The following is an 8,440-nucleotide window of genomic DNA, read 5'->3' as shown; positions in this document are numbered from 1 at the left end:
ATAAATGTTAAAATTTTGTTCAACATTTTACTGATATTTTTTTTACTAATAATTTTATCTTGCATTTTAAGCAATCTTAAATTTATTTCTCGTCAACATTCGAAGACACGCTGAAGAATATTCTACATGATTATTATATTGTATTGAGTCTCGTAACTTGCAACTTTTTGGAGTTAAAAATGCAGGCTAATTTGGATCGCACGCGGCTACGTGGCGGCATCGAAAAAAAGGACCGCGGCAAAATCGCGAGTCATCGTCGGCGAATGGCCCTTTCGTATGGTCACGATCGAAAATACTCCGCCCATCCTGAGTGCCGGTGCCGGACGGGCAAAGGGTTGCGTCAACAATGCGCGGCTCTCGACTTTCATTCGAGAAATTTGAAGGGAGAACTTTGTAAACGAGACGCGGACAAATAAGCGGTCCGCCATCGCTCAAAAGGGTCCGCGTTCCCGTTGTGGCGTGAAAGTTCCGCTTGCAAATTCCCTCGTGGTATGTTTTTATTGCTATAACAATAATATTAACGACTTTATCCTTATTGACGTATCCGAAGATACCAGTTGCTTGCTGCCGCACAAGCGATTTGTTGATTCGTTACTTGGACGTAATATAGGATGGTCTACTGCTGATACTTTCTACGAAGTCTGAATGTTGAATGACGGGAGAGGCTTAATCGATTAAACGGAGAGATTTTTTTCTTAGAATTTGCTTTCAAAATCATGGTAGTGGGACAACGTGACTTCGAAGAATTTTACTTTTAGTAAAATTTGGTTAAATTTCGGCGCGAATCTAATAAAGTGACTTTTCTGCGCTTTATAATTACTATTGGCGTTCGTAATTTTCTACGGCTATTCTGTTAACTGTTATTAACGTGAGAATTAATTTTAATAATATTATAATGCGATGAAATAAATTCCAGAATAATCAAAGAAGATATTAGTAGGTATACTCGTACATATAGTAGTGTTTTTTTTTTAATACAATCAAGGCACGTACATCTTTTTCTGATAATCTTGATATTAAATACGCTATAATTTTATGAAAAACACAACGTTTAAATATAGATATTATTAATCATATTTTATTTTATTAATTATAGGTCTGTAGACAGAATTTTTAAAAACTGTTACGCAGTTGCGTCATAATTAAACTATCCTGTAACATTAATTTTTAAACTATAGTTTAAAAATAATTTACTCATATATGAGTAGATTGTTGCAAGTAATGTTTGATCTATGATCAATGCACTTGATCTTTACATTGTTGGAAAAAATATTTCATTAAGCGCACGACCGAAATCCGAAATCAATTGTGGTTGATCAGATTTGCGGAAAGTCCACTTGTAGATAATCCAAATGCGACAATTTTCGGCGAGGCTTTCGAAGATCCCGATCACAAAGTACACATTCGCTGGTTAAAGGGCGTCCATAATGGTTGCGTTGAATTCGGTAACCGCAAAATCCTTCTGCGGTATTCACGATGCCTCCCAAGGACGGCTTCCACGATATTGCATGGACGGCAGCGAGAGGAGCCTAGGAAAAAGTGAAGAATCGTAGGACCGTGAAATCGATTCACGGGCCGATCGGGTTTTGCGATTTGCTCGCTTGACCGGCGACACGGTGACATCTGTGCCGATAGAGAGCCGATTTTCACGTATTACCGTCGCCGCTGGTCATCCAGCGGATCTTTATGGTCATTAATGGGATTTCGGGCGAAAGAGGAACCGTCCAGCTGTTCCTGCATGCCACGCGAGCAGAGTCATATGTTTTGCGATATGTGAAGCATGCGTTTCTACAAAAGGAAGAAAATGTACCTGTACAAATGAAATAAATTGCACGTAGCTGTGCAGACAGATCCAACTGTCGAGGTTTGGATTTTTGGCCTATTATCGCAAAATATTGCAGGACATATTTGACGTTATGTACATACGCATCTTGATGAGTAAATCTATAGAAATTATCTTTGAAAAGGAGAAACTCTCATTCATGTTAACTATATCGTGAGAACTTGTATTAAGCTAAAATACAAGACTGACGATTTGTTTACATTCCTGAAGCGCAATGCGTCCTATTTCTTTTGAAAATTACAATTTCAAAATTATTTGTTTCTCAATATTTTTTGCACATGAGAAATTATTCCAATCTCCGACAAGATACGTCGCCATGTACACCAAATTCCTATTTCGTTGAAACTCAAGTTCCTTTTTACGTAACATTGGTTTCGTTGTCGTTCTCAGGTACGTGCGGGTATCGCTGAATCGCTACGCATTCCACATGGATGTTCTTGAATCGCGGATTATGCGTTCGTGCGGGAGACAGCGGGGCACCCAAGAGGAACCAAGGGTGCCAGCTTTGTCGCATTGTCCCGTGCGAGATGGCAATTTGTATGCTTTTGTGCGGGAACTAAGAAGACACGCCAGCTACGCTATCTGATGAGTGAGAAACTTTTCCTCACCGACTACCACCGAGTTGCATTTGCGCAATAGCAGATATCAGCTGCGTTTACGAACCGTTCATCAAAAAATTACACGTGTCTTATCTAGATTACGAAAGACGGTTTCCAATAGTTTGAGTCGTGATAATCCGGATTACGCTAAATTCCTTTATGCTTGAGCTAAAAGCTCGCTTAGCTCGGAGTCTTAATTTTGAAGATGAAGTTTTTTTTGCGCGTCATATCGTATCATTAGAAAAAGACAAATGCTTACTGCTATATTATATTAATGATGGAAATACAGCGAAAAAGTCATTAACATATCTCTCAATTTGATTAATTTTCGTTCAGGAGGAATTGATCTCAAGGTTTGTCACGAGATAATCTGACGTATTCGCTTTCTGTCAGTTTTAGGCTAAAGGATTATTAATATGAAAATAATTTCTAAACGTATAGATAACACGGTCCAAACTGTTGAAAGAGTATTCGCAAACAACTTAGCACAGCAACAATTGAAGGTGGCAGTTGGAGTGGCGGACTACTCAATAAACGTATCCATTCGCGGCTCAGCGGAAGTCGTAGGAAGGAAGGGTCAAAAAAAGAGTCTCTTTTAGAGAGGCCCTTTCTCGGGGAGCAACTCGATCCACCCACCTTTCAACCCTTTTTTTCCTTCATTGAATAAAGTAAATACTTTCACCTATGCAGCTCGAGCATCGCTTGGCGGAGATGCTCGAACGGCAAACAGCGATCCATCGATTGTGGCCTTCACATGGGCATTGAAACTTTCTTTCTGCAGGGCTCAGGTATCCGATATCTTTCGATTTTTATCCTCCATCCTCGCGCATCTACATGAAAATTCACGCCTCCGCAAATCGCACGTCACGTGAGTCCCTTCACGGCTCTCACGCTACATTGTCCTGTCGAGCATTCATCGTCAGTTAATTTTGAAAAAAAGGAACGAACAGAAAAATTAAAACTTTTGCGACTCGTACTTTAGTTGTTTTATTAACTCGATGGAATCGTTTCTATTTTATTTAAATCTTATTTTATTTTAATACTCGCAAATTATCTAATAATTTAATGTGTATGTATTGAATATCGATTTCTACACTCTTATATATATAAAGTGCATAATTATTCTCGTGGATGGGTAATGCGCATTTAATTAGACTAATTATTTGCACGCAAAACAGATTTTTTGGAGTGTCAGTAAATTAGCGATTCGATTCAGGCCGACATCGATACGATATCTGGCACAGCGTGTATGTACATCGTTGACGTACATAAAATAATTAATACCCGTAGTGTGTCATTTACGCGATGCGCACATTTATGGCAGTAATAAATACGGAACGTAATACTCTTGTTGACATGAACACAACCGCATATTCGTGTTGATCGATCGATTCGACGTGTATTCGGCTGAAAGTAAGAGTATCCACGCGAGTCGAGAGAGAAAACACGGTTTCGAGAAGAGGAGAAAGATTCCTTTTCTCGTTGGTCCACTTTTTCGCGTCATCGAGAGTGAGGAGTACTCGAAACGGGTTAGCGAATCGCTGGAGAAAACTATAAATCTAACGTGTCGTGTCGGATTAATAAGTCGTCAAGAAACTCACAGAACAAGAAGTTACGATTCTGTGAAAATGTAAGATGTTGTATGCGAATAAGTTTAATGTTTCAAAGAATACATTATGCATATGCAACAAATTACATTTACCGCACAGAATTGAAAAATTTTTTAAACAAAGGCTAATACAATAAAAAAAAAAAAAAAAAATAATAAAAATAAAAAATTTCTTGATAAATGAAAGAAATATAAATCTAATATAGGCCTAATATTTCTGGCCGAGTATATATAATTATACAGTGACAAAACTAATTATTTGTAGTTTCTGTTTATATTTGTATTATATAAGTAATTGTGAATCTACCAGTGTCATAATGCGTGCGTGGAACCATAATTTTTTTAATATCCGAAAAGCAGTTTGAAGAAATCATTGACATAATAACGCACTTTGTCTGGACAATTAATTTCGTGACTATATATACCTGAAAAGCATTTCTTTATCTTTCGTAGCAGCGAGTAACCCTCTAAACTCGACCGCGCTAAGATCCTATCATTTAATCAACCCTCTAGATCTCGAGAGAAGCAGTCCGTGGAACGAAGACGAATAGCGAGCAATTAAAACATTATCGCATCGGTAATGTGCGGTAAATAGCCGTGAAGATGTTTGAAGATATCAAAAATTATTAGGCGGCGAGATCACTCCTCTACCATTAAATGAGACAATTTTAGCAACCTGTTAATAGAAAATATTTTCTTTTTGTAGTAGTTTTTGGAAAATATTTCAACGTGATATATTAGCACACACATGTATCGACAAATACAAAATTATTGAATGTTTTGGATTTTTTTCGAGATAATATGAATCATTCGACCTTTTCTGATGATACAAAGTATAAGTACTATATTTAAAAAAAAAGATAATTAACAAGAACTTTTGTTCATCAGTATTTACATGTTACGCGTTTTTAGGTTTTACAAAAAAAAAGGTGAACGATGGTTGATGATGATAGATCGAAGAAGCTATTATGTAGTGTGCGGAAAGGCTTCCTAACTACCCCCATGATGAGGTTTTCTCTAGTAGGGATGGATACTATCTCATTAAGACGAATCTCTTCCATTTACCTCCTTTCGTGAGAAAATTTGAAAGATATGTGTTGCCACGTAAAAAAGTGGAAAGTTTCTCATACTGCATTACGAGATGCTGAATTATTCAATCTTGTAAACAACAGTGTAAAAAGATTTGTTTTAAAGTGAAAGCATAAAGTATGGTAAATATATTTTGTATACAAAATCTACTGAAACTTAAATATAATTAGAATTTATCATTTATATTCTTTTTCATGAAGTTTCGCTTTCAAACGACGACACATACAGTAACAAATACATTTTATTCGTATAACTGAGATTATGTGCATGACTTTTCACAAGACATGTGGACACGAACGCTATTTACTAGTGATGAATAGTCGCAAATATAGAAAAAAAATTGTATTCCGAAGGAAAGATATTTTCAACGACGAAATTGAACATCGAGACGCGACGCGACTCATTTTGCATAAAATTTCCAAGGATCCGCGATGCCCTCGGATCAACGCCACTCTGAAAAAAGGATCCACAGGAACGAGAGAGAACCGATCGATAACGCTCGTGCCTCTTTTTCTCCTTCTGCCCCCCTTTTCTTGCTCTCTCTCTCTCTCTCTCTTTCTCTTTACCGTCCGCCGAAAATTACGAGGGTCCGGCTCGCTCCGGTTGCGTCAATGACCAAAGTTGGCCGGCCCGGGCGCGGGCAGCCCGACGCAGTTCGAGCAACTCGCGCCGGAGGCTGCCACGTTCGTATTTATATAAGTGATTTTTTATTCATGCAGCTTTTTGTTCGAGAGTCCCGAGAGAGGGTACCCCGTGCTAGCCGATCGGCGTTACCCACCCTCTCGCCCTCTCGCCCTCTCGCCCTCTCGGTCCCCGCCCGACGCCGCGCGCCGCTCGCCGCCGTTCGCCATCGTCCATGTCTCCGTCGGCGGGCTCGCACGTGGAAGTGCGTGTGCGTGAGGGGGCACCTGTAGTTTTTCATATACACCTGCTCCATCGGCTTGAGTGTCTTTCTGGTATAGTTTCGGCGTTTCTTCTCGCCGTGGGGATACTACATTCGGCGAGGAAGAAGTCGGTTATGGGACGCGTGCCCGGTGCAAGCTGATTGGACGACCCGTTAAGAGAATACCGCCGAGGGACCAGCCGCGCATGCACGCCCTGATGAAATATTTTCGCCGATTCTTCTCTCTTTCTCGCTCTCTCTCTCTCTCTCTTTTTGTTTCTCTCCATTCTGCCGCCTTTTCCTTCCCTTCGATTTGATGGATTGTAATGTCCGTCGATACTTCCGTTCGCGCCGCCCCTACCGACGTATATAATCATGTATATATTACAGAGGGAGAATTTGCGCGCGGGACTCTGAGCAGTCGGAGAATCTAACAAAATAAGAGAGTCTAGAGAAATTTCTCAGAAATACGCAGAAATTGCAGGATCGATTACATATTTCGCTGATCGTCAAGTATAGCCGTATCGATAATCACGGTACAATCTTGTGTTATTTATTTTTACTATCTATCTCGGTTGATTCTATTATTGCGAATGTAGCAGTTATATATTTTAGCAATTATGTGGATTTCTGACATTTGTTTTGCTCTATGGATCTTTCTCAGTTTCCATTTCTTCTACGTTTCATTCGAGATGATACAACAGGATTATACAGAACAAAATTGTCCCCAAAATCTTTTTCGCGGGAGATTACTGAAATCCGTTTTAAAGATTTTATTATATTTGGCATATTCTTGTAAAGTTTTAACGTTTATTCTTACAACGATTCAAAGCTAGCTTTATCACGCATTTTACAAATGGCTGTTAATAATCGTCCGCTTATCGATGTCCTTCGCGGCGAAAGGGTTTAGAGATCGTAGAGTACCAGTACCGTGGTGCTTCTCGTAAAATGCCGCTCCTTTTTAAATTCAAGCCACGTACAGTTAGCACGATGTTGCGAAACAACCGGCTGTTGCATAAAAATGTGCCGTAATCGTACGTTATTTTATCATTTCTGCTGTTCTGCTTCAATCAGCTTTGCTTTAATTAATGCGAAAATATGGACGCTCTACAAGGCAGTAGAATGATTAAAAAAAAATAAAATAAAATAAAACGAGAGCGAGTAAATTACCGAAAATGTCATAGCGATTTGCACATGCTGTCGATAAAAATGAAACGCAGTAAAAAATCATCGATAATCGATCATACGTTTATCGAGCGTTTATTTGAAATTAACGAGAGCCCACGGAAAATTTAATGATAGAAATTTCAGGAAGTTTTTAAGGAAGACCGTGTAAATGTTAAATATACAAAAATTAAGAGAGTGAGATAATCCGTTAAATTTAAATCGATTCCTGGAAACGCGTTATGTAAATTCCAACAAGTACAAGATGCAACAGGTTGTAATATATTTTATCGTATTCATCTTTCATTGATGTTGGGTATACCTTTCTAGCCGTGCAGGTAGTACTGTAGATGCTTGATCACGGACCAACCTGATTTTTTTTCACTATATACATCACTTTAAAAAACTTAAAAAAAAATTTGCTTGTTATCTACATTACGCAATTACGCCAAGATCAATAATGAAGGTATGAGGTAAAGATCTATCATTAAATGTCTCATTATAACGAATGCACGGTTTTACATATTGACTTTGACAGAAGGGAAAGAGAACCTCAATTCTTACTTTATCATCTTTACTTTATCACGTAATATTATATGTATCTTTGAAAAAAATAGCGGTTTAAGAAAAATTAATTACTCGGCGTAATATTACTCAAGTTACTTTACACCATATTCATTTCAACTTGTTTTGTGACTTATCTCGATTTGATCTTGACTTTAATGAAGTTCTCTCCTTTTTCCTCTTTCTCTCCCGTTCTCGTCCGCTTCCTATTACGTTATCTTCCAAGCGTTGTCAAACTCAAGCTGCAGAGAAAGTTGAAATAAGTTAGAGAGCCTTCTTTTCGGAGTAAGAGCCATTCCTTGTAGAGCGTTTCTTGGATCAATATCTGACAACAGACGCGTATCTATAGACGAGATCGACGAGGTACCTTGCAAAAGTAGTCTCTCACTGATTTAACACTCTGCGACACTTTCGAACTTGTTGCCCTTGACTTTAACAAGGTAGATCTTTGTCGATAACGCAGCTGATGCGAAGAAGACGAAGTTCTGCGTCGCAAATTCCACAGAGTATGTTCAAGATGTTTTGCATGCCTCACAATGGAGCGAAGCAGCTCCATGCTGCGCAATTCCACAAACTTTAGACCCAAACTTGGCGTTAAACACAATTTCTTGTGGTGCTTGCGACTATTTGTTTTTCAGAAGACATCTTCCACCATTTGGTAAAATTTTGTAAAAAATAATTTCACCACC

The sequence above is a fragment of the Solenopsis invicta genome, chromosome 8 (assembly GCF_016802725.1).
Source record: "Solenopsis invicta isolate M01_SB chromosome 8, UNIL_Sinv_3.0, whole genome shotgun sequence".
Lineage (NCBI taxonomy): Eukaryota > Metazoa > Arthropoda > Insecta > Hymenoptera > Formicidae > Solenopsis > Solenopsis invicta.
This window is presented reverse-complemented; position numbering follows the sequence as displayed.